Source organism: Pinus tabuliformis, chromosome 4_1 (assembly GCF_031772625.1).
Source record: "Pinus tabuliformis cultivar Carrire ecotype Pingquan chromosome 4_1, CPIR1, whole genome shotgun sequence".
Lineage (NCBI taxonomy): Eukaryota > Viridiplantae > Streptophyta > Pinopsida > Pinales > Pinaceae > Pinus > Pinus tabuliformis.
The window spans coordinates 813172378-813200034 of NC_142303.1; the positions used below are offsets into that span (position 1 = coordinate 813172378).

The 27657-nt window shown below is 35.7% G+C and overlaps 1 long non-coding RNA gene across 1 annotated transcript in view; it reads right to left on the bottom strand.

Annotated features, from left to right (window-relative positions):
• Positions 1 to 1965: 1965 nt before the first annotated feature.
• The window catches only part of LOC149178710 (uncharacterized), a 32187-nt gene continuing 6495 nt past the window's right edge, over positions 1966 to 27657 (bottom strand). Inside the window, exon 3 of the long non-coding RNA XR_016258871.1 lies at positions 1966 to 2037. This is a non-coding gene — a long non-coding RNA (uncharacterized LOC149178710). The remainder of the gene's footprint in view (positions 2038 to 27657) is intronic.

Genomic DNA, 27657 nt, shown 5'->3' on the forward strand with positions numbered 1-27657 from the left:
TATTTGATATTTGTATGGTTAATATAATGTAGATGGATCCAAGTGCTTTACTTCGTTTTGTTCGAGATCCACTGCTCTTTTATACCATATTCATGAAATTCTGAATTCAATACTTCAGCACTAACCTTTTTTTTTTCATTCATCATTATCACGGCACTTTCACCTTTCAAGCTGATAGCCTAAACGGAAACTCCGTCGCCTTTAACCAGGATCACTGTCATGGCTACCTTCATGAGATTGCTCTGCTTGCCCGCCTTCATTGACCTTGTGGCAGAGAGACTGAACATTTCGAGTTATTTGGATTAAACCAAAGAAAGTTTACGATCACAGAATAAAAAATGATATTGATAACAAATAAAAATTCAAAAGAAGTTAATGATATTGATAACAAATAAAAATTCAAAAGAAGTTAAGGGCAAATAAATTAAAAAAAGTTGTTGATAAAAAATTTCAAAATAATGGTTACAATTTTAATTAGAATAATGTTGAGTGTAGCATATGCAAACAAATCAAAAGTAGTATTCAGAAAGATAAAATGCCTCATGTGAATATGTCCATGGCAATTTATTAGAATAAACTGATAAAAAAAATGAAATAAACCAAAGAAAATTCATGATAAAATATAAGGGAAAAAAATCCATATCAAAAAATGTGAACATATGTAAAATAATTTTTAAAAATGATTTTATTAGAATAAAACATAAGGTTGAAATAAATTGAGTGTGAAAATATGTAAACAAATTAAAAAATGGTATTCAGAACAAATGTAAAGATTAAAATAAATTACTTGAATGTGAATATCTAAAATTTATTAGAATTAATCAAAAATAAAAAATTGGTGATTAAAGAATCTTAAAAAATGGTATTCAAATTTAATCAAAAGATTGAAATAAAGTTGAGTGTGAATATATACCAATGAATCAAATATAGTATTCAAAACAAGTTAAAAAAATTAATGTAAATATGTATAATTTATTCTAACAAACCAAGGAAATCTCATAATCAAAGAATTCTAAGAAGTGGTATTCATAGGTTATCAAATAATTGAAATATTGGTATGTATTGCTATAAATAGAATTTCAAGATATACTCCAACTATGTTGGAAATAGCAAAAAATAGAAATGCTAAAAATAGCATCGCTATAAATAGTATTTCAAGATAAATTCCAATTTTAATTAGTTCCTAAATTAAAATTGAAAATCTTAATTAGTAAGAAAACTAGAATGACAAACAAATATTGGGAAATGATAGGTATTCCATATAAACAGAAATATTACATTAATCAGATAAGGTAGATTTCCCTATATTGCATCTTATCTAACTCAGGAACAACATTTAAAATCATCTATTAATCAAAAAAATGGTAAATATTGATGAATGAAATAATCAGGTATACATTGCAATCAACAAACATTAAACTGTTCTCGAATTCTACACCATAAATCTATGCATGCATAAGAACTCCGTAGATACAAAAAAATATACAAATTAATTCAGAATAATCATAGAAAAAAAACAAGAAATTCAACAAGCTCATGAATTTAATCATGTAAGACAGACGTAGCGACTTGTGGAAGTTTCATTGAAATACAAAAGATTACAATCTTAGACTGGCATCGCATATTGTGGCATTACGAGCTCCAAATGAAGACACTTAAACATTCTTTCTCGTAAGTCAAAAATATTAAGATTTTACCATAGGGCTAAAGCTATGCAAAAATCTTTACACATTTCCTAGCCACATTACTTCAAACAAAGTGTAGAATAAACCCTCGAAAGAATCGAAGAAGGATAGCCTTCATCTTTCAAAAAAAAAAGAGAACTCTGTATTTAAATAAATACTCAGAAAAATAATCGAAAACCCAACAGCGAAATATGAAACCTCTTCTCAATTATAAACTCTAGTCATATATTTAAATGTTCCAATATAATATCAGGGATGGCGACCAGAGAGCCCATTGCAAAAAAAAAAGAAACCTCCACACTCAGGCATAGCCATAGGCCTCCTTGCCCTACAAAAGGCCTTACACAAACTTCTGGAAACAAACGCAAAATAAGCTATTAGAGGAGCCATGACTCCAACAGTCTCAGAAGACCCATCTGGAGTTTTCTTTACAATCTTATTAGTTGGGTGGCCTGTCCATAAAAACAAAACCCTATTCTAGACAGAATTAGAGAGATTCGTATTACCCGGAGTTGGTTGCGGATAATGAAACCAGAAGGAGGGTTTGCCTCAGCGCCAGGATGAATCTTCCGTCCTGGGAGCCAGACCTTCCACCATAATAGAGAAACGGTGTTAGAAACATGCAATGGAAATAGGAATCAGTAATAAACATTCTAAACCCTGAAATACATAAACAATTATGAGGAAAGAAGATCCGAAAGCCTACCTTCGGAGAAAAGATCCCATGCCCGGCCTCCGTAGAACGAATTCCAAAACATTGAAGTGGTTTTGGGTTCTTCAGGGCATTCTAAGTTGCCAGAATGCAGTGGAAATGGTCCAGTGAACCTGGATAGCAGACGAAGACAACCATCGAAGGGCAGAGTAGAGCCACAACCTCTCAGAAAGTCTAGAGTGAAACAATGACATGTTGAAAACCTCACTGCTGAGAAATGAAGGGACAAAAACCCGAGGACCATTCGATCCAGTGGGCCAAGGTGAGTCTTTGATGGAGGAACCCATCCCAAGGGTTAGGTGGGATAAGGACAGTTGGATTACCTCCAGGAAGCCACCCAGATCCAGACAGCCGAAGCAATAGATTCACGTGTGTTTCTTGAGCAAGTTTCAAGGCTATGGCCTATGAATATTAATGCAAGGCCAACATCATACCCATAGGATTAATTATATAGAAATATAACCATTGTAAAGTCAAATGTTGTGTGCATCTAAAATCTGGCCGCATTCATTATTCAATAATTCATAGCATGTAAAGTCCAACCATTGCATACATTCAAATTTGATAATGACAATTATTATGGTTGCCAAAAAGTCACACATAATGGTTAATCCATGTTTATATTTTGTTAAACTTATATATGTATTATGGAGTGACTTAATATGTAAAAAAAATTTATATATATTGAAGTTTGATAGATAGATGTGTTACATAAAGTTTTGTGCTCATTTCATTTACTTTATTTTTAGTTTAAAATAATAATAATAATAATAAAGAAAGAAAAGAGAGTGGATTTTCCAATCAATATTTGTAAGTTATAAGCTATTTTATTTTGGTTAAATTTAACATTTTATTTAATTTTTTTAATAATTAATTTTCTAAGATATTTAGAGATTATTTGTTTTCATATTAAAGCTCATTTTATGTGGAATTAGTTAAATTTATTTGTAAAAATAAAATTTACAATTTTGATTAAAAAAACTAATTTCATCAAAGCCATATGTTTAGGTGAAAACAATATTAATTGTTTTAACTAATATTGATTAAAAAAAAATTAATATTTTAAATCATTATAAATTTATTACACAATTAAATTCTTCCATTTACAGGTAGCAAATCAAATTTCAATTAATAAAAAAAACATAACTGCCGAAAACAAATCGGGCATTGGATTGGCGCGCTTTCTGCGAACACTAAAGATATGTGTTGAGTTGAAGTCATATGTTTTTGAGGACAGTGAGTGTTTTATTTTCAAAGGGTGTAGGAAGAAGAGATGCTTTGTTTATAAATAAAGTGAGTGTATTGTATCTTTGCAGAAGTGAGTGTATTGTATCTTTGCAGAAGGTGTGAAGAGGATTGAGAATTGACTTTTTTCATGAGGATTGTTGTGCTATAACTCCAACTATGAGTGTTGCTCCATCTATTACGTACCAACTCATCACCACTCTCTCCTCCAATTAGAACAAGGTCAACTTCACCATGTTGATGTTGTGTTGAAACACTGATGAGTGGCCAACCTTCATCCTGTTGCGAGCTTAAGAATGAAATATGCCTCACCTCTAAAGGCTCTTGGAGTGCAATGCTCAAAGATACTCCATCAATAGGGTACCAAATCATGATCTCTCGCCAATCCAATGCATAGACACTGGTGTAAGAAATAAATCTACTAGGTTGATATGGGTCCCTGCTCAACTCAAGATGCTCTATCTGGTCAATCCACATGGCCTATCTAAGGAAAACTGCCCCTCTCTATAATAGACAAAAATGGGCAAGATGTACTACAAGCCCTGTCTATGTACTCCATGAGAGGGTTGTGACTTGAAAATACTATAGCTTTACCAACTATCGTTGCACTTATTTGCATCACATCAATGGGTATCCCAACATATGGATGCACCACCATCTCTAATAGCTCCTCTCTCCTCTTATCGGAAAATCCACACTCCTGCCATCCACTAGCCTCACGCAAAACTACTATGTCAAGCTCCAACACCTCTTGATGCCAAGTGTATGCACATACTAACATCATGTTGGTTGCTTGTACACATGTACACTCCTCATCAATGGCTAGCCCCAAGGATGTATGCTCATCCTCCTCCATTAGGGACTCAAAATGAGCCACTATCTCACTCTCAAAAAATGGCCCATCACACATCCTGTGCTCCACTGTGGGTTGCACACGCTGAATGAGTACAAGTTGTTGGTCATCAATCTCCTACACCAAGCATGGTCGCATCGTTGAGCCATTATTGACAACCTCCCTTGACTACTCATGCTCCTCAGAGGTGTCCAAGGACTCAACTATAGAAGAAGAATCCTCATCCTGAAAGTCAGAAGGAATCTCCTCCTTATTTGACTAATGCTCCACCATATGCTACTCATGTAGAATCACCACCGGTGACTCATCATCCTGAATGTCTCCCATAGGGTCCACTGACTGCTCATCATATGAATATGGCCCGTTGTCAATGACTCTACATGACCCATGCTTGTCGGAGGTGTTTTTGTATGAACCCATGGACTCATCTAAAAAAGAATACTCGCCCTGATGGTCAGAAGAAATATCCACCTACTTTACCTGTGTCATCTCCTTAGTGTCACTCAAGCATGAGTGGTCAAGTCCCTAAGGTTCCTTGGAAATGAAGCAAATACCTTTCCTTCTCAATTCATTTTTACTACATGTTGCCCCAAACCTGAGTAGCTCCTCCCTGGTCAACTGTCTCCTGAAAAAACCAATGTTATGCTCAACCAACCTTTCGTCTAACTCATAAGCAGCAGGTGAGACCAATTTCTCTCTCCTCTAAACAGACAACAATTAAGACTGCTACTCCCGACAAATAGCATCACGGCCTCTCATACATTATGACAAGATGGACTACATGTGTGTTATGACTGTGTCAGGATTATGTTTCCTAATGTTGAAGAAGCATTGAAACATATTTAGGATCAAACCATCACATTCTAGATCAAACATGATTTGATGAGTCCTAGTCATAGTGATAACTTCTAAAATCTCAAGCTTCTTCCCAAAGGTAGAACCTGCACTGATGTCCAAGTCTTGAAAAGTATCTACTATCATCTTGAAAACTCTGTTCATAACATCATCATTGTAAGGAACTATAGGAGCGGTGAGTCTCATGATGTTCCTGAGACAAGGTGCAACTGGAAGTCTAACCCTTTCACAAGGTTCCTCCAAGAATTTGGGTTGTATGAGAGAAAGCATAGCTGGTCTTAGTTCACTTCGGAAGTGAGTGCATCTAGTTCATCCAATCTGAAAAGGACCTTCCATGTGATCCTCATGTGCTTCAAATCTGACGTCAGTGCAAATATTATGTTCCCTATTTCATGCCCCTTTTGCACATCCTTTGGTTGTTCTTTTTGAAGAATGGCATATATTCATAAAGGTATGTTGTCTTGCTTGAGTTTCTGGTCCAATGATGCATGGTGGTTCCAAGGGTCATTGTTTAACTTTTCCAATTTATTTAGGAGTTTGGTGAGTTTCTCCATGGCTTCAACTCAATCAAGTACATGATAATACAACAATAACACTGCAACAATTCCCTCACAAGTCACACTCAACAATTACATAGAGGTCCAAATATAATATGAACACCTCATGTAGACCCACTATATTCTCTCACTAACTCAACAAATAAAAAACTTTCTTTCAGAAATTTTAACAAATAGTTAGCAAGCAATACTTTGGTGAAACACTTTGCAAATAAAGTGGAAACACTTGCAACATAAATAAGTGTGAGAGGAAAATGTATAATGCTAAAATGAATTTGATACCACACTGCATGCATGAAAAACCCAGAAGTAGACCCAAGTGATGGAAATGGCCCAAACTAGTAGTATGCATCACCTAGAAAATATTGTTGTTGCTACTCATGAAGAACCGAAGTTTATGCCCTTAAAATTGCTCAGAAAATTCTGAAAATTTAACTTGGAGCTCCTCACAAGAAAACCATAAAACCTAGAATGGTTTAGTTTAAATCCAAGCAGAGATCAAACCCACAAAGTGGTGTGAATTACCCAATTTATCAATAAAACGAACTCTTGAAGGAATATTGATTTACAGCCTGAATACTACCTGGAAAATTCTGAAATTTTAACCATGAACTCCTCTCATAAAACCCAGAAAAACCCAAAAAAATTTTGGGCAAATTCTAGTTGACTTGGAAAATCTCAATTTAGTGTGAGTTTCCCAATTTGCCCAAATCTGCACACTGCTCCAAATAAGATAAATTTGTACCACAATGCTCCAACTCTTTAATCTTGCAATTTTACTACAAAATCACCAACTCAAATGAGAGAAATCTCTTGCAAAACCTCCGGTAAATAAAGTGGGATATGGAAGATAAATTGGGTATAACAAATAAACTTAGCCCCAATAGATAAATTTGGCTCTGGAAAATAAAGTAGGCCCGAGCAAATAAATTGGGCTCCGACAAATAAACTCAGTCTAACAAATCATTTTGACCCACCAAGAGAAATTCCCCACAATAGAATAATTTTGGCCCTTCAAGATAAATTTGGGCCGCCAAAATAATCTCAGTATAGAAAGATAAATTCGACCTAGCAAAATAATCTTGGTCGAGAAATATAAATTTGATCTAGCAAAATAATTTTGGCCCAACAAAATGAATTCCATGTAGCAGAATAATTTCAGCCCTGCAATAAATCTGAACCAACAATTTCTTTTATGACATACCTGCAACAATTATTATCTATTATCTCGCAAATAGATTAACAATTTTAATCCACAAACAATAATAGAAAAACATATTTTACTGCAACAAAATCGTAACTTCCACTAATAGAAGAATTTGTTGCAATAAATCCCGACCAACAATTTCTTTTTTGACATACTTGCAACAATTATTATCCGGCAAATAGAAGAATTTGCTGTAATAAATCTTGACCAACAATTTCCTTTTTGACATACCTACAACAATTATTGTGTGGCAAATAGATTAAAATCATATTTTACTGCAACAAAATCGCAACTTCAACTAATAGAAGAATTTAAGCTTTTTTCATTTGGAAATAATTTCCTTTCGGCACCTCCAATATAAACCTTCCAACAATCTACAATTAAAACCCTTATTATGCGGCAAATAAATTAAAATCATATTTCACTGCAACAAAATCGCAACTTCAACTAATAGAAGAATTTAATCTTTTTTCATTTGGAAATAATTTCCTTTCGGCACCTCCAATATAAACCTTCGAATAATCTACAATTAAAACCCTCAGGCTGGTAGGAAAACTATGATACCATTGTAATGTCCCAAATGGTACAATTTGGGGTTTTCTTGAAATTCCAACTCATAAAGACTTCAGAAATTTAAGTCGTCAATACCATAAACAAATTTCACCAATTAAACCACACAATTTATGGCAAAAACAAGAAATAAAATCTGTAATTGAATAATAGACAATTTAAACATGCATAAAATCTGAGCCTTATTTATTAATATGTAAATAAACTAGTATAAGAGTAGGAATATGGCTGAGATGATGGTCCCAAATACATCTACCATATGCAATTGGCCTCCAAAAAAAACTGAAAATCAATAAACTGCAACCTGTAAACCCTGAATGGATCCACCAAGGGAAGAGATGGTGCTCGCCGGCTCTTAGTGAATCACCAGAGGTTTCCCTCTTGGGGCTGCTGTTGAAGTAGAGAACTGGGTTCTTAAAACCTCACCACAAAGACAATACACAAATCCAAGATGTCTTCAAATGACCTCCTCTTCCTCTTTTATAGATCTAATAGATAGATCTCAAAGGCTCTAGAAACATCTTATTTTATTTTTATTCTAGAAGCTCCTCCATTGACTTTAGCTTAAGTGACTTTTCAATTTAATTTTATTTCACTTAAATCACTTTTGCGCTTTTCTTCCAATTAATTATTTTTCCTTAATTAAATAATTATCTATAGTCTTTTTTAATCATGGAAAATGGTAAATTTCCCACCATCCTCTCTCCGACCACTAGAAATAACTTCTCAGCATCCCATCTGGTAGATCTTTTCATTCCGGTTCCAACCAATGATTACAAGGTGTTCTATCAAATATTCCTTTGGGAATGGCAACTTGAGTGTAATTAATTAAGTTATGCCCAACAATAACCCTGTTTTACAGGAATTATCAGAAATTCACGGAACCAAAAACAAGATGTGCGGAACTACTCATGATGATGAATATGTCAAGCGAATGCCATCATATCCCATAAAAATTCCTCAAAACCCCTCCAAGCACCCTTGGGCATGCTGATGACACCAACATGTACATGTGACCTGTCTACCCCGAACTCTGAAAGTCCATCCTATCCATGTCATAAAAAACACTGCTGATGACACCAACATGGACATGTGACCTGTCTACCCCCAACTCTGAAAGTCCATCCTATCCATGTCATAAAGAACACTGCTGATGACACCAACATGTACATGTGACCTATCTACCCCCAACTCTGAAAGTCCATCCTATCCATGTCATAAAGAACACGAGAAAAAGGAACATTACATCATGTTTTTAAGCTAGTTATTTTATTAAATCATCACCATTTTTGAGAGACAATTAATCTAATAAAATTAATGTGTGTGTATATATATATATATATATAGATGATTATGATTAACGTCCACTGAGACCAAAATTTTGTCTATCGAACCTAAAGAAACCGATTATTTAGTTTGATTTAAGATTTTATTCCTATGCTCAAAAAGCTTGGAGAGAGGCCTCCCGAGCTCAATGTAATTTTGACATTGTAAAAGGCTAGGAAGGTCGGTATTGCAACAAAGATTTTGAAATTGAAATCTAATGTGGTTGTACACAGGGCACTCTAAGAGGATGTGATTTTCATCCTTGATGTTCGTATTCTCACAGAGATGGTAGAACCTTTCCATCCATGGTGTTTTAGGAACTGCCCCACAACCTGTTTCACTATGGAGCTCATAAGAGTTCGTTCTAATCTTGGCTATATTAATTTTCTTCTTTGAGCTAGTTAAAACAGAGAGATACTTTTGATCTTCTAGGGTGGAATTGTTGACATCCTTATAATATCTTAATTTTCTTTTAGCTGCTAAATCTTTCTCACACCATATTTTTTCTTTGAAACTAGAAGTAACAATATTTTTAATGTTATTAATGTTTTGCAATGCAACATTCTCTTCGATCTCCCAATGGTTTAACCAGGTCCTGGTGTCTTTATACCAACCTTGTTTGAGCCTTAGGTGGTTTTGGCTAGAATTTAAAGTTAGCTTAGGAAGTCTATGGTCTCCTATGTTATTGAGTTTGTGCTTGTACAACAGAAGCCTAGTCATAGCTAGGCTCTCGATAGGGGAAATACCCACTTCTATAAGGAGAATAGGATAGGGTGTGTTGCTTTTAATTTTGAGGTTATACATTATAAAATGCTTCTGGATTTGCTCAATCTTTCTCCAGGATTCTCTAGAGATGCTACAACCCGAAACCTCACATCCATATAAGAGAACCAGAGTGACTAAAGTTTCAAAGAGGAACTGCTTTCTATCCCACATTAAGAGGTTTGTCGTTTTACAATTATTTTCAAGACCAAAATAAGCTTTCCATCCCCCGTTAATCCTTTTCCCAATGCTATAATTCAAGTTGAGCTTGTGATGAATATCAATTCCTAGGTACTTGTAGGAAGACACTTCCTCCAAGTTACTATTGTCATACATAAAATTAGAGTAAGTGTCCTTCTTGGATTTGATAATCATAACTTTTGTTTTGTCAGTGTTAACAATCATACTCATGGTAGAGCATAAATCCTTAAGAAGTATAAGTTTCTTATGAAGATCATATGGGCACCTTCCGAGAAGAACAATATCGTCAGCGTAGAGAAGAAGGATGATGACTATCCCAGCTAAGATCATGCCAACACATCCTGCTTCCTCTAAACAACTTTCTAGCTTATCGATCTCTCTCTATAGAAATATAAACAATGAATTTATTAATATGATCAATAATATTTAAAAAATATAAATTAAATTAAAAATATATATTTTTAATAAATAAATTATAATGTTTAGGTAGTGTACTTTGTGTTTAATTAATTACAAATGCACCCACTATTTAAAAAATAATAATTAACGTGTTCATTGCTTATGAAATTTTATTAATGTCCATCTACATTAACCTAAAAATCATTGTATATTAAAAATGATATTCATATATAAATTTAACATATAAATTTTAATATATGAGTTATTCTCCATTAAAATTTAAAGAAGTCTTTGCCAAAATAAAAGATTTAAGGAAATCTTTGGCAAAATAAAAGAGGATAAAAATTAACTATAAATAAATATATTTGAGAGTTATTTTTCAATTTATTAATTCTTTTAAAAAAAATTATACAATTGAATTTTAAATAAATTACTTATTTTACACCTAATATATTTTAATATAACAAAAAAATTTAACCTCTTCTATATTCCTTTTCCTTATTTTAAAAGTATACTAATTAATTTTTGATTCCACCAACATGGTATATAATGTTAACATATTTGGATTTAAACTCGAAATTGTGATAATCTAAAACCACAATCAAAATGAATCCCTTGAGTTAACCGCTAGCAAATTACCCGTAGTTGCTTGTCAAATATAACCATTTTTTCGTCTACCCGTAGACATTATATATTAAAATAATCAAAACTCGCAATAAAATTGCAAAAACCGTTAGACGCTTCGGATTTAAAATTCGTATAGTGGCCGCCATAGATTAAACTAGTGATTTAGCATGTTAGCCGTCGTAGATTAACGAGTGATTAATTCTATTAATTAAGTAAATTTTCCGGATCGTATTTAATTTTGAGTTGTTTTTAGTGAGATATTTTGGAAGTTTTTTTGGTTTAATTTTTGTAAAATCCAGCAAGAATACAGTCAAAAAAACATTTTAAATAACATAAATCAAGATTTCACCTCAATTAACATTTTCAATAATACAAATCAAAATTCTATACTGTAAAAAAAACATTTTAAATAACATAAATCCAGATTTCACTTCAATTAACATTTTAAATAACAGAAATCAAAATTTCAACTCAATTTTTTTGTCAGAGCACTGAAAATCCAAAAAATCACACTAGAAATAACTCCTTTAAATTTTATATACCACAACCCCAAAGTGTTTCTTATCTTTACATATCTTGTCAACCAACCATGTATTAGATAAAGTTGTACATTTAAAACAACAATTTATTTGAATTTTATGATATATAATTACAATTAACTTTTAATTTATAAACTTTTAGGTTTGTTTATTTTTTTGAAGTATTTTTTAATAATTTTATTTCAATTTTAATAAACAAATAATAAAAATGTGAATTTGAATTATTAAATATGTAAATTTTTAATATTACGAGAAACCATTTTTTTGAAATTTAAAATACGATTTTACAAATTAAATAAGAAAATTATAACTATTCTTATTATTATATAATTAAATTTTAATTATTTAATAAAAAGTTCACTTAATTATCAAGTATTTTAGATTCATTTTAACTCAGGATTTATCAATTTAAAATGATCAAATCTAGAGGGATCAAATTTCTACAGGTGCAAACAGCTCTTTTGAGTGAAAAGTTTGAGGAAAAGTTTCTCAGTGCAAAGTTTGCACTTCAAGAGATTTGATCCCTTGGGAGTTTAGATCCAGAATTAAAATGGATCTAAGCTAGTTTAATTATTAATTATTATAATTATTAATTTTATTTTTTATTTAATTTCTTATTTTTATGTAATTTTATTGAGTCAAAATGTTTTAATTAATATATTTTTTAATTATTTTTAATGTAATTTGACCAAGTCAAATGTATAGATAACACAACATAACATGGCATTACAACATCTCTTCCATTGTGGCCTCTAGAGTGTTCAATGCAAAAGTGTTATAAAATTAAATTTAAAATAAAAATTATAAAATATTTGATTATGAAATGAAAGATAGTTTAGCCATGGTATTGTAACAAAGCTCATTCACAACCTAATAATATCTATGATAAAATGGGGGTAAATATCCATGGTTAAAAATATTGTTTTATTGTGAGTATTAAGTTTCTATATGTTTATAGGTGAGGAGAGGGAGCGGAGCGAAGCCGCCGCCTGCGTCGTGTCAACCGCATGAAATCTTACAGTCTCCAAGCATCGAACCAACCAATCAAGTTTTGCGAGGAGTAAGCCATCCAGAGCGCCACCATTTGCTGGTCTTCGCGAACGCCTGACACGTAAAGGTCATGTGGTAAGCGTTTTTGAATGACATTATAATAACATCTTTCCGTCTGTGCCACGCTTGCTCAATAGTGTTGGTTCACTGCTTGGAAATGAGCTCTGTATCATTCTCCGAACCTTAATCTTCCTTTTCCATGCGAATACCAGCAGTTACTTGCTACCTCCTGCATCCGTTTATGCTGCGCCTTTTTCCTGGAAACCATTATCCTGGCCACCTTTTCCTTTTGAGTTCCAGCAGCTAATCTGCAAAACGATCTTTGCTGAACCATTTTCCATACAGAATTCCCACTTTCTATAACCAGTTTTAATGCTTTTGTTCTGGCCGGGTGGATGATGGATGTATGGTTTTTGTGGTGTGCACGCGTTAGGCGTCGTGGCTTCGACTCCAGGTCAGTTTTATCTTCAGCTTTAAATCTTTTCTGTGTTTCATAAAAATCAAAGCTCTTATTCTCTTCATAGATGAATATTCGATATCCTGTGCTTATATTATCTGTTTTCTTTCAATAAAACCCATGGTTTCTGAATAGAGTAGCAATGATAAAGATATAGCTCGTCTTATTCCCATGCCATATTTATAGTCTGCCTCAGGATGTTGAAATCTCTCTACGACAAACTCAGGAATCTTATAGTCTTTTACAAACCTTGCAATGATGTAAGGTTCAAGATAGGTTACTGGTGGTGCACAGTGAAAGTTTACTGCTGCTGTCTGTAATGTGACAAGTCCACTGCTCAACCCTAGAGTTTTTTCTCACAGAGGTCCCGATTTCAAATTCCGGTAATTCCGGGGTTCCAATCTTCAGTAAACGTCATTTTCCGTTTGCTCAATTTTCAACGGGCATCAAGGAGGAAGCGAAACTGGCTTAATTTCGGTACGGGGCCTTACATCCGAATCCTGGAACATATCTGTTTTGGGATTTTGGAAGGTATAGCCGCGGCCATTTACGTCCGTCTGCAGAAGCCTCTGTCATCATACGTACATGTTTTCCTGTCCTTAATCCATTATTCTATCCATATATGCTGTGACCATTAATATCCCAGAAGATCTCCCTGAAATGTCTGTTTCTCGATTTCTACAGCCTATGTCCTTTATCCTCTCTTCATCTGCTTTCCATTTATATCGCATGAGATGACTGAGAAAGGGGGTAGGTCTTTCTGATTTTTTGAACGTTCTTGAGTCTTGGATCTTTCGAGATTTCATATCTCCTCGGGAGTGTTATCTTTGGCGGAGCATGGAAGGGATCTACGATTCCATTGAAACAGAAGACCTTGTAAATGTTGTCGAGGCCGCTGAACATGCTTGGTCAGCAGCCACCTTGGCCACGCTGGACGAGTTGGTAATCAAGCCATCCTCGTCAAGAGGGGGCCCATCCATTATGGAAAAGGACCGAAAATTTAACAAACAGCATAAACAGCCTAAAACATCCCACCCGCCTCAGGCATTGAGGATAGACATAGCCCAACTTGATGAAAGAATAGAAAGTCTTCAGAAAATGGCCCTGATCGGGAAATGGCATTTCCCTGAAATGTCTGACAATGACATGAGGAACTGGCTAGCAAGCTTTTGGAAACCGGTTATTGGTTACGTTCCGGTAATCTCCAGCCTAATGAAGGACTGGTACTGCTTCCATTTCTTAAGCGCTGCTGATGCTGAAGCCATACAGAGTCGGCCTTGGGTATTCAGAAGGAGCTTTCTAGCTCTGTATAGATGGTACATAGGTTTCAACCCGCTGAAAAACACTCCTGTAAACAATTTAATTTGGGTAAAGTGTCCAAATCTGCCCTTGGAACTTTGGTCAAATGAATCCTTGGAGATGATAGGCAATGCTATTGGTCGTTTTGTCTATGTGGACCCATGGTGTCTGGGTGAAAGAGACAAGCGAATAGCTTGGATTCTTATTCAAAGGTCTTTTAGGGGGGGCTATCCGGACCATATCGAGATCAGCTGGAAGAATCAAATCATCAACCAAAGGCTGGATTTTTGGGGTATACCTTTCAGATGTGCTGCATGCAGGAAAACTGGTCATCTGGTTAAAAACTGTCCTAGTGGAAAACTATTGGGAAACAGAAGGTATAACAAAAAATCATTCGTTAATGGCAGTCAATCCTCTCCTATCTCATCGTCATTACAGCTCCACAGTCCTTGTAGTCCAAAGCTTCATCCAGATCTTCATACCCACATGGAAGATCATTCTCAGAGCTTGGAACCTGTTTCTGGCCGCCCATGTTCAGCCGATAGCCCTTCCACCGTTAAGAAGTCAGGGATCCTCAGGTCTCCCTTTACAGAGCCAAAGGAGGATAGCCCTATTCCCCCCCCGCCTCCCATGCAAAAGGATGATTTCATTCCGGACTCTTCTCCCGGGCCGTCGAAGGGGGCTAACTTTGCGGTTGGTTCTATTCCCATATCAATTTCCTCCTCCACTCCGGAACAGGCTGACCAGCGTATCCATAAGGGGAAAAATAAAGAAGGCGGCCCAACCCCCTTTAATTCCCCGACGTCGTCTCCGGTAAACCTCTTTGACAGCAACTTGGACCATTTGCTTAACAGAGAATCTCTTGAATTAGAACCGCTCACGATTCATAAGCCTGGTCCTAACCACATGCCCTCCATAAGCCCGGACTCGGCTAGAAATATTACGGTTCGGAAAAAAGTCAGAGGAGGGAGCCGTCATTTTAGAGGTAGGACTATTGTTTCAAATGAAGGCATCAGAAACTTGTCCCTGGTCGAGATTCCTATCCTTGAAGTCTCTGAATCACAGCCCCTTAGAGCGAGTTTGGCTGCAGAATCATCCAAATGATCCCTATCATTTCTTTCAATATTCGGGGTCTTGGCGTTGATCCCAAATTCATAATGCTAAAAGACTTCTTTTTTCATTCCAGGGCCGCCATCATTCTAATTCAAGAAACAATGCACAAGAAGGACACGATCTCTTATTTCAGGAAAATGCTTCCTAATTGGTTCATCATCGCTACAGAAGCTAATGGATTGTCTGGAGGTATGGCTACACTGTGGGATCCTTCCCGGGTAAAAGCAAAGGCATAAAAATGCTACGCGGGGATTATAATTTCGGCCTCTATCAGGGGATATGATTTTCCAGTAAATGTTCTCAATCTATACGCTCCATACAAATCCCGCATAGCTTTCTGGAATAGACTATTTGATTCTGAGCTGCTAGACATCAATAATCTCCTCATGGCTGGTGACATGAATGTGGTCTTGAAATCTAATGAAGTATGGGGTAAAGGGAAGATAAACAATGGCCTCGCGGACTTCATTAATGCTGAGATGCTCAACAGAAACATGATCGACATAATCCCAGCGGTCATGAAACAGTCATGGTCTAATGGCAGAGTGGACGAGGCCTACATAGCAAAAAGACTTGATCGAGTCTTTATTCACTTTGATATTATCGATAAGATTGGTATGCCACGCCTTTCCGTGGAAAATGTCCTGATCTCGGATCATAATCCCATCCTCCTATCTTGGCCTGCTAATCTCTTTAGAAGAGGTTATTCCTTCAAGTTTGATCGGGGCCTCCTACAGGATTCCGCCTTCAATGAATATATTCAGAATGCTTGGAAAAGGATAAAGGACAGAGACAAAGATTTTATTTTCTCCTCCTTCAGAGAAAAATTGATAGAGATAAGGGGTTTGATCAAAAAATGGCAATTTCAAAAACATCAGAAGGATAAAAAAGACATTCTATCGATCCAACAGGAATTAGATCATCTTATGGCATCTACAGACTACTCCACATGCTCTCTAGAGATGAAAAGTCGCATCAGGATCTTGGAGAAAGATAAACACCGTTTGTTGCAACAAGAGGAAGCCAAATGGAGGCTAAAAAGCAGAGCTCTGTGGATGAAGAATGGAGATAAAAATACGAAATTCTTTCACAAATATGCAAACGCAAGGAGAGCAAGGAACTTCATATGGAGAATAAAGGATGACCAGGGCAACTCTGCGGTCTCACAGGAGGATATTACTAAACAGGCCGTGGATTTCTTTAAAAAACAATATAGCAGGAATGATGAGATTGCCTTCAACGACATAAGATGGGGCTTAGATTTGGTGCCACAGATGTTTGATCAAGCGAAAAATGAAGCCCTATTCAGCCCAATAACAGAGAAGGAACTCCTTGAGATAATGAAATCATTTAAAAAGGATAAATCTCCTGGCCCCGATGGATGGTCAATTGACTTCTTTATTCATTTCTTTGACCTATTCAAAACGGACCTGCTCAGCATGGTGGAAGCATCCAGACTCTCGGGCAGTATTCATTCATATAACTCTTCTACTTACATTGCTCTTATTCCTAAGAAGGAAGAGCCAGTAACTTTTCTGGACTTTAGGCCCATATCCCTTTGCAACATATAACTTTCAAGATTATTTCTAAGATTATTGCAGAGAGACTCAAGGGGACATTGGCATCTTCTCTCTCCCCTAACCAGCATGCGTTTTTAAAGGGCCGAAATATTCTTAATGTTGTTGCCAGCACGCAAGAATGTATCCATTCCATGGCTATGCACAAAACAAATGCAGCTATCATGAAAATCAACAGTCAAAAAGCATACGATGTCCTGGACTGGGGATATCTGCAATGCCTCCTTACGAAAATAGGCTTAGAACGGGGTTCGATCCGATGGATTATGGCCTGTTATGAAAATGTAAACTATGCTGTTTTGATTAATGGTTTTCCCTCTATGTTCTTTCAGGCGGAAAGGGGCTTACGACAGGGATGCTCGCTGTCACCACTTCTATTCATATTAGCCATCAATACTCTGAGTTTGCATATCAATCGTGCTATGGAGACAAATGAGTATGCTCCGATCAGAATATGCAAACGCATTCACATATCTCATAACCTCTTCGTAGACGACGTTCTACTTTTTGCTATGCTTTCTAAAGTCACCTGGATATGCATCAAATCCATTCTTGACCGGTTTCAAAAAGCATCTGGGCTCGCCATCAACAAATCAAAATCGGTCCTGTTCCATAATGACACTGATGAGGTTCTTACAAGCTGGATCTCCCAGCTCTTTGGGATTTCCTCCAGGTCGCTATCTGAAGGAGTTAAGTATCTTGGATTCCGCTTAAAGCCTAAGGCATATTCAAAGGATGATTGGAGATGGCTAATTGATCGATTTCACAGTAAGATTTCTCTATGGGAGTACAGGTCTTTATCTCTGGGAGGAAGGGTAGTTCTTGCCCAAGCAGTATTGATGCAGCTATCGGTCTATTGGGCTCACCTTTTTCTTCTTCCGGCTAGCATTTTACAGGCCATGAATAGGGTCTCTGCCAATTTCATCTGGGGGGCAAAAGTGGCAAGGAGCAAAATCCATCTTTCAAAATGGGATTTCATAACACTGCCAAAAAATTTGGGTGGCTGGGGTCTGAAGGATATTAGGATTTTTGGGAAATCCCTTCTCTGTAAATCCTTATGGAGAGGCTTTTTTGATTCAAATCCATGGAGTGCTATTATTCGCCATAAATACCAAAAAGGGAGGAGCGTGGAGTTCTGGTATAGGTTTGGCGCCATCGGTATCAAACAGGGGTTCGCCATTTGGCTAAGCTTCAGGAGAATAGAACATTACTTCCTAAACAATCTCAAATGGAGGATTTTTTCTGGTCGCAAGATCTTCATTGGCCTCGACCCTCTTGCTGATTACAAAGGACTTCCTCAGATTCCAGATTCTCTTCTTTTTCATCTCCACAGGTCTGGTTTTTTACGTGGAACAGGATCATTGATAAATGGAATGGGCTCTATCCTGTGATCAAGGGTGCAGCTGATCTCGGCATCCCGCAGGCATTGTCTTCGCTATGGGATAACCTCAAATTATCTATTGAACAAGTAGGTTTGAAGCGCGCTGGGAATGACTATCATTTGGTCTGGTCTTTTTCCTCCTCAAGAGCAATTGTCAAGGATATTTACTCGGATCTCATCTCCAAGAAAATTATTCCGGCTAGAAAGATCTTCCCATTGAAATGGTGGAAGCTCGCTTGCCCCCTAAAAGTGATCATATTCTCTTGGCTTGTCTTCTACAACAAGAATTTAACTTGGGAAAACTTAAGAAAGCGATCTTGGCATGGTCCCAACAGATGTGTATTTTGCAATATGGAGGAGGAAACCAACTTCCATATGTTCTTCTTTTGCAAGATATCCCAACAAATCCGGTATGAACTTGCCATGCATTTTTCTTTTCAGCTCCCTAACTTCTCTTCTGTGGATGCAGCTTTTCAATGGTGGGGACGTCAAGATGTAAACAAGCGCCCTGTCCTCCCTACTCCTTCAAATATGTGCTGTCGTCTGTCACAGCACTCTATCCTCCTATCACATGACCGCAGATCGTCCGAAGGGTACAATGCTTATAATTTTGATTCTGAAGTTTGTTTATAGTTTGGCTGTGGGATTCTTCCCTCTCCTGATGTTTTAAAGGAGACAATGGTGGTGAAATCTTTTATCAGATTTTAAATCTCCTCTTATGTGATGCTTCAGCTCATCTTTTTCTGATTGCCATACTGTCTTTCCTGGACAGTCATGTTTTTCATGAGAACTCATCAAGTATATGTTGTATATATTGCCTCAATATAAATATAATGCTTTTCTTTCTGGAAAAGTTTCTATATGTTTATTAATGAGAATTAAATATAGTTACAAAATTATTATTTAACTTATATGGTAAATTATTATTTTAACTTAAAATGGATCTTAATTATTAGCTACTCTATATATAGTATATATTTTAATGTGATAGGGGTTTAAATATTAATTATAATTTTTTTTCTTTTAGATTTGATTAAAAAAATGTTATAAAATTAAATTCAAATAAAGTATTTATAAAATATTATGATTGTAAAATGAGAGATGGTTTTTGGGCATGTTGTATTGATGAGCCACTATATTAGCCCATGGTATTGTAATAAAGTTTATTTACAAGTTAATAAGTGGGTGTGAATATCCATGGTTAAAAATATTTTTATATTGCAAGCTTATTGTAAGTAATAAAGTTTTCACTTGCATATTGATTAAATTTAAATATGGCTACAAAATCATTATTTTAATTTATAAGGTAAAATCAATCTTAACTTATAACCAATTGAATTTTATTAGTTTATTATATTTAATTTTTTGTAGAAACTACAACGTCTCTCCATATTTCCCTCTATATTACTTTTAATCTTTTATTACTAAATTTTTACAAATCTTTTACATATTATAAATTGAACAATATTTAAAAATGTTTACTTTCTTACATTACATCTATATATATCTCCTATACATAGTTGTAGAGCACCTCTAAGCACAATAATAAAATAAATTATTATTATTATTATAATACATACAAATTAGAATATTTTTATTTATTTACTTATGAAAATTGTGGTTGAGACATAAAGGTATTACATTCTTAGGTTTGAAAACAAAAATAACTAGAATTTTTTAATTGATACATTAAAGTTTGATGGTTAAGTTCACTAAGGGAGACAAAATTACAAAGTGATGTCAAATTCAAGAAAAAGAAGGCATTGCAATCAGGAGAATTTGAGAAGGGCACCTGTGACATTTAGGTTGCAAAAAAGAGGCAGAGCATGGAAAATTTACTTAGCATTTTGACGAGCAGACTAGTTTAGAGTTGGAAGAGGATCATCCTTAAGTAATTGACGGGACAGTAGGAGAACTTGAGAGAAGGGGGTCTACTGGGTTGTTTCGTACTAACAATGTAAACTTTGAAACGGGAACTGATACTGTTACCCGTTTTGTAGAGGTGGCAAAAAAATGACCCGATTTTCAAAAGTGTTGATGCAGAATACACATGTTTTTTTTAGAACATGGTTTTTGGAACTTTAATTTTTTTCATGTGCATTAAGTTTTAGAATGGTAGTGAATGGTAGTGATTTTCATCCTGATTTTAAAAAGTGAGTATTCTACATCACACCCTTTTTTTAAAAGACCTATTTTTTGAAAGACCTTTTTTTTAAAAGACCTAGTGTGTGAAATGTAAAAAATTATTTTCTAAATTTGATAGTTTTTGAAGTCGTCATTGTATTCATATTTTCTTGTTCTCTATCTTAATTTTTTATTTTTTTTAGTGGGGTTTTTATTGTTTTGAGTTTTTAACTTAGAAAGTCGATAGTTTGAATTTTAGATAATCTACATATTTAGACATCCTTAATTAATTTTTCAATCCACATGAAATAATTGTTTCTAAAAAACAACATTTTTTAACAATGGACATAAAAAATAACCATTTTTAACATAAATATAACAAAAAAACTAAACGTTTTGATAATTTTTTGCTAGAATTAACATGTCAAAATCACAATTTTTATACAAAAATATTAACTAAAAATGGTCAAATAATAGTTTTTTTTATGAATTTCATGTCAAAAAGATAATAATAACTACTTTTTTTTTTCAAAAAATAATGATTAACTTAAAAATCAATGCAAAAGTCACATATTACCAATATTGAACGTATAACAACCCTAATTGAGTGTTTATTCTTCTCATAAAATGTCAAAGTCAAAACATTGCAAAGCTTGATTTACAAGCATAACTTAAATTTAATCAACAATGTCACGTAATCCAAACTCTTCGTCCTCTAGAGTTTCATCATTGTCCTCTTCCACAATATTTTTTGTTTCATTTTGCTCATTTTGCTCATTTTCCTCTTCTAATGGGTCTTTGATGTCTGCAAATATCCCAATATATGTCTTTCCATACATTCCATGTAATGGCGGTTGGGGTTCCTTTTCCTTTTTTGCCACACGTGATTCACTAAAGTCCCCTTTCTTCAACCCAATTTCTTGCATTGCATCTGGAAGAAATTGAAGAGCATTAATTCTTTGCTAAATGAAATTGCATTGTAATGGATCTTTCTCAATTGCAATGCAATTTCTTCCTTTTTGAAGGCAGCATGCTAGTGTTGTACCTAATTATCAAGCACAAAAAAATAATGAAGTAAATTAGTACCCATCCCCACGCCCCCCCGGCCCCCCATGCCCGGGCCGCCCCGCACCCCTCCCACCCGGCCCCCTTCCCCCTCCCTCCCCACCCCCCGGACCGCCCCACCCCCACCCCCGCCCGGCCCCGCCCGGGCCGCCCCACCCCCTCCCCCTCCCTCCCCCGGCCGGCCACCCCCGCCCGGGCCGCCCCCTCCCCCCACGGCCCCCCGCCCGGGCCGCCTCGCCTCCCTCCTCTCCCTCCCCCGCCCGGGCCGCCCCACCCCCCTCCCTCCCCCTCCGCCACCCGGCCCCCCCCCCCGGGCCGCCCCACCGCCTTCCCTCCCCCTCCCCCTCCCGGCCCACCCCGCCCTCCCTCGCCGCCCCGCCCTGCCCCGCCCGACCGACCCGCCCGATGGCGGGTCGATTCCCGGAATCAAGATGCAAGTTTGTGTATCATGCAAGATGCAAGAGACATGCCCAAAGTATTTATCATATAACATGAACCAACGTCAAAACAATGGGTAGAGGCACTATGTCTCTTTGGAATCTGCAGCGCTATGTCTCTTTTTGTCTAGGCACCTTTTGGGATTTCAAAAGTAGTGAGGTAGAAGAATTGTTTAGATTGTTAAAAGTAGTTGGAATTTGGGTAGTGAATTATGTTTTTACAATGGAAATAATTTTAGCACTATCAAAAACTTTTAGAACATCCAAAATATTAAAATTTAATAATTATAATTTAAATTTAAAAAAAAAACATTCTCACCAAATTTTATTAAAATATAAATAAAATTTCATTATGTTCAAAACCAAAAACAATTTGATTAAAGTAGAGCGATCTCAAATGCTATGTCTTTCTTAAAATAATATACTCTTTTAAATTAAACTCTCTCCACTCTTAGTAAATATGTAGAAAGAGTGAAATTAAAGTTCTTAATAGAATAAGATAGGAAAACATACATAATCTTTAATTATGTATAATGATATTTTCAAAGATATAAACTACATAATATCATAAATATTTAATCTATAGTTTAAAATTGAATATCAAAATTTAAAATATATAAATAAACGTGTTATAGAATAGATAAGGTTTTTTACGTAAATATTAAATTTTAAGAAATTAAATAAGAAATCAATTAATTTTATAAAATTATAGATGTAAATTAGATATATTTTGACGAGTGTAAAGTAATAATTATTATTATTTTCTTTTCAATATTAATTTCTATTACAACAAATTTATATTTAAGTATATGTTTATAATGATTTTTAGTCTTAAATAATATCCAACCTTTCTTTACTTTCTAGAAAATGAGATACTTAGTTATATATAACCAAAAATCATATCGGTTTGCCGAACACCTAATATTTCCTGACAAAGGAGCCCTTCGAAACCACAACTTTCCAGTCTCGATTCTGCAATCACACCAACAATTTTGATAAAGAAACAATCATTCCCATTATTTTTTATAAAGAAACAATCATACCCATTAATAATATCAATTAACTACACAAATTATGTTACCGAATAAGTTATCTGTTCAAAAGGCTCCGAAACACCAGACGCAAACGCAATGAATACCGATTCGTTCACAGAGCGTTCCATTATCTATTTTTATCGTACTCGCCTGTTTGAACGAAAAGGAGGTGGAGTAGGAGCTCATACCCATTATTAGTATGGATCTCAAACAATCTCAACATCTCTCACTCACCGTAAACCCTTTGCTCACACAACTAATTTAGTCGATCAATTTAGAGATATTGTGGGACGGTTATGATCAGCTAAATCCGATACTCACTTATGTCATTTCTCAAACAGAGATTTAAACAACCCACGGGTGGTGGAGAGCTGACAGGATGATGGCGATGGAGGAGGACTCGGAGGAGTGCAGTGCAGTGTCAAGAGTGCAGAGCGGCAGTGGAAGATTGGGCGCTGCAGTGCAGAGAGTAATGGCCATCAGAGAAAGAGAACGGCAGTCATCTGTGGATGGTAGTGATAATGTGAGTGGCATTGGAGAAATGAGAAGGATTTGTCTAGCGAATAATTCCAGCGATCCATTCTGTTTTTCTGATCGTTTTGAGCACCGTTCCTTTGGAGTTGAGTATCGATCATGGGCAGACGAAGAACTGGGAAACGATCAGGATCTGCTTGCAAAACGGACTCAGTCCATGAGATACGCACCGATTTCTTCTGTAAGCTCTGATCATGGAGAATGGCAGGAAATGGTTAGCAAGGGTGGCGGCGTGAAGGGTTCGCAGAGCAAGAAAAGTGGACTGGTCAGCCTCATTTGCAAGCAACTGGCCTTCATCAAGCGGCATACAATCTGGTCCTCTCATTCTGATTGAATGACTGGTCAGCCTCATTTGCAAGCAACTGGCCTTCATCAAGCGGCATACAATCTGGTCCTCTCATTCTGATTGAATGCGTTTCTGCTTCAATGGCAACGAACTGTTTCTTTGGTTTGAAATTTCCATGTAAGGAGTTCTATTGTCAATGCTTTTGACTCAAACCCCACCCCGGGTTGGCTCCCTCTGGTTTTGGAAGTTAGCAAATTTTCCTTGTAGTTATGACTCAATGAAGGTGGATTAATAGAAATATGACAATCCTTTGGACATCAATATTGTTTGATACACTCGATTCCGGGAGCTGCGCAGCCCCACCCCCGGGCCGCCCCGCCCCGCCCCGCCCCGCCCGACCCGGCGGCGGGTCGATTCCGGGAATCGACCCGCCGCCGGGTCGGGCGGGGCGGGGCGGCCCGGGGGTGGCGCTGCGCGGAGCCCCCCCATAGATAAAGATAATAACCATATGGAGGACGAGGAATATCCAGGAAATCCGATAGACATGAATCAAACAGTGAACTTCGCTCATATTTTTTAGATTTTCAACCAGTGAAGGAATTGTCCACGCGGTATAATGAACCTCCAACATAATTGTCTTGTCGCTTAGCAGTCGTTTGAAAATGCTTCCACATTTAGCAGTCGTTTGAAAATGCTTCCACATTTATTTATTTTTGATTTGGAAATGATCCCACATTCTCCCTGGGATTTGACCAACCTCCAACATTTTAACTTGTCCACCGCCTTTTCAAAAGGCCAGTTTAATTGTAAACGCTTCCACATTTATTTATTTATTTTAATTCAACGCTCTAAAGTTTTAATTTGATTTGGAATGATCCCATATTCTCCCTGGGATTTAACCAACATCCAACATTTTAACTTGTCCACCGCCTTTTCAAAAGGCTAGTTTAATGGTTTTAGTTTCTTCTTTTGAACAAATAAATCTATGAAATCTAGATAAAATTAAAATAAACTAATGTTTAGTTTTAGTGGATTTTAACCACCACTGCCATTATCATATATAAAAAAATAATAATAATTTTTGAAAGTCAATTGTAAGCAAGATGTCAAATTTATATGAAATCGGTCTATTGATAAACTACAATATTTTGTCTTGAGAAAATAAATTTATTAAATATGTTGAATTTAAATTTATGAGATATATATCAAGTATTTTGAAATTTTTTTTTTTTTGGGCATAAATCATGTTCAAATACATTTATCGACGCATTTAAATGTGATTTACGTTAAAAATATCTTCTCAAAATATTTATTAACGTTAGATGAAATTAAAAAATATATATATAAAATGTCATTTAAAAATTAAAAACTTATTCAAAATGCAAAACGCTAACGCTAAATTATTAAAAAAAAACAAACAAAAAACAAAAACTACGCTGTTTGCGAATACTTGGTAAGGTACCTTCCACCGCGTTTCGCTTGAATAATGTTCCCAACGCATTATCACGTAGTAGTAAGGGAAAGTCACGTGTGAGCAAGACGTCGATTTTATATGAGGTCGGTCTAATGGAAAGTCACGTGTGAGCAAGACGTCGAATTTATATGAGGTCGGTCTATTGATTTAGTTATAGTTTCACTTGCTCTCACAGAAGTAGGATCTCTATTTCTCAACATTGTCATTAGCTTATTTTAATTGTTGAACCATTTGGAAGGTTTTGATATTACAATGTGGTTCTTTTAATAACAAAACACTTTGTAAAATTTAAATACAATTTTTTTTTATTATGATATTAGTATATATTTTTTAAAACAATCAAAGGGTTTTTAAAATGGATGAATCATATTGGTTGGTTCTAAAAGCACAAATAAAATATCATGTGATTTATATCCAAAAATTTCTCATAAACTATTATGAAATTGTTTTTCTTTTATTAATTTATATTTATTTTTGTGTAGTTTCTCTATTAAAATTATATTTCATCTAAATAACAAATAGAAAACAAAAAACACATATGTTTAGTTGTTGGTTTGAGATTGCATAAATTAAACTAATAACATGACATTGTTATTTTTACATAATGAAGTTTTCACAGCTACTTTCGGAATATCCAGGAAATCCGATAGACATGAATCAAACAGTGAACTTCGCTCATATTTTTTAGATTTTCAAACAGTGAAGGAATCGTCCACGCGGTATCTTCTCTGATGGAGGCTATTATACACACTGTCATATGGGAATCGTTCACGTATCTTCTCTGATGGAGGTTACCTACGTTCTCCAAGGTCTGCTCAACCGAAGTCTGCTCAACCGATGTATGATGTCATGAATTAAAACTAGTCAATAAAATTAGAGGGAGTGTGAACGATTTATTTAATTTTCCACAACAAATATCAAATTTTTGTTGTTGACAAGCATTGCTTCTCCTCCAAATACCTTTGCTGCAAAACAATGGGGTTCCTAGCCACAAATGAAGAGGATTTCGATCAAGAGCATGCAAATTAAAATCCTTCTATGATTGGACATATTGCACAATTCAACACGAGATCCGACACCTGCCTTCCCAAATAAATAAACAATAATATTGGACCTCTCTGCAATGAGTGGAGGGGTAATGATGCTATTCGAGTTCTTTCTACTCAGAGACTTTCATCTGGTGCGATAGTAGTGCAATGCGGGTGAAAACATGCAGGAGTTCATTATTCTAGCAAATTAGAAGGACTAAAGAAGTGTGAAACAATGTCTCATGGATATAATAAGGTACAAAGTACCCTGATGGATGTGTTTTTTTCTTAAAATTTAACTTTGTTTGAGACATAAAAAATTGGTTTTATTAGCATTTTTCAAAAAGTATGAAAATTGACCCTAAAAAAAAAAGTCATTATTCCAGTATCAACACTTTCGTTCTGAAGCTATATTTTGCAGGAAAATTTCGTAGAAAATTTCGTAGTCACTGCCATTTTTAAAACAGCCGCAAAATTGACACCTAAAAAAAAAATCATTATTCCAGTATCAACACTTTCGTTCTGAAGCTATATTTTGCAGGAAAATTTCGTAGAAAATTTCGTAGTCACTGCCATTTTTAAAACAGCCGCAAAATTGACACCTAAAAAAAAAAAACATCGTTCCAGTATACACACTTTTCGTTTTGAGCACTGTTTTTGTGGTTTTTTTGGGGTTTTTGGGCCAGAGTTCTCGTTTTGAGTTTATAGTTCCCGTTTCAAAGTTTACATTGTTTACTATAAAAGAGGGGGGATCAAGTCAATCAAATGCACTTGCAGACAAAGGAGGTGATGTTCGTTCAACAGCTTGAGCAGGACACCCTCGAGCAGGTCAACTCATTTATTTAAGTGCAAATGTGCTATCATCCATAGCTCTTCCAAATCCACCATTAGCTACCTAGGAGCATACAATTCAAAGCGAAACTCATGTATCGAGTCTGCACGAGAGTGCAGTTGGGCATGAGTCTGGCATAGTTTGTTGTAATCCATCGTGCAAGGGAACAACTTCGACGAAACATGGGACTTCAAGGGATCTAGAGATAAAGAGAGAAGAACCAATTGAATGGAAGTGTTTATTGTTGGGCTGCCAACCTGCATGGCAATGGAACATGGACGGGGAGTGAAAGTGGAATATATATGACCTATATAGCATAAAAGGGAAAGAAGCAAAAGCATTTTCATGAGGGGAGACTGCAATGTCATGAGAGTCGAGTTAGTGGAGAGGGATGGTTGGATGTTCCTTTTGTATGGATTTATGACTTT